At 45.6% G+C, this 630-nt stretch overlaps 1 non-coding gene across 1 annotated transcript; it reads left to right on the plus strand.

The window, feature by feature from the left end:
- The first annotated feature begins 523 nt into the window (after positions 1–523).
- LOC141709743 (small nucleolar RNA R71) lies at positions 524–630 on the plus strand. Its single transcript, XR_012570306.1, has one exon. It is a non-coding gene; the product is annotated as a small nucleolar RNA R71 (small nucleolar RNA).

Genomic DNA, 630 nt, shown 5'->3' on the forward strand with positions numbered 1-630 from the left:
TGGTTGCTGAAATCCAGGTGGGTTAAACTGTTTACTCACTCCTTGCTGATATGGTGGCTGAATAGCATTCTGATTATTTCCCCAGCTGAAATTTGGATGATTTCTGTTGTTAGGATGATAGGTCACTGGCACAGGCTGCTGTTGTCGCTGATAATTATTCACATACTGAACAGATTCGTTGACAAGGGAACACTGATCCGTAGCATGAGAACCTGCACAAAGCTCACAAACCATATCTAATTGATTAACTCCATACGTAGCCAAAGAATCAACCTTCATTGATAGCGCTTGGAGCTGGGCTGCAATAGCGGAGGCTGCATCAACTTCCAGAATACCTGCTACCTTGCCTGATGTCATCATCTGAGTTGGGTTTTGATGCTCATTTGCAGCCATCGTCTCAATAAGATTGTACGCCTCAGTATAGCTTTTAGCCCATAAGGCGCCTCCAGCTGCTGCATCGAGCATGGGCCGAGATTGAGCCCCCAAACCATTATAAAAACCAGCGATTACCATCCAATCCGGCATTCCATGATGTGGACATTTTCTCAACATTTCTTTGTAGCGTTCCCAAGCCTCGCACATAGATTCTGTAGGTTGCTGCGCAAACTGAGTAAGAGCACTCCTCATAGC

The sequence above is a fragment of the Apium graveolens genome, chromosome 2, assembly GCF_009905375.1.
Source record: "Apium graveolens cultivar Ventura chromosome 2, ASM990537v1, whole genome shotgun sequence".
NCBI lineage: Eukaryota > Viridiplantae > Streptophyta > Magnoliopsida > Apiales > Apiaceae > Apium > Apium graveolens.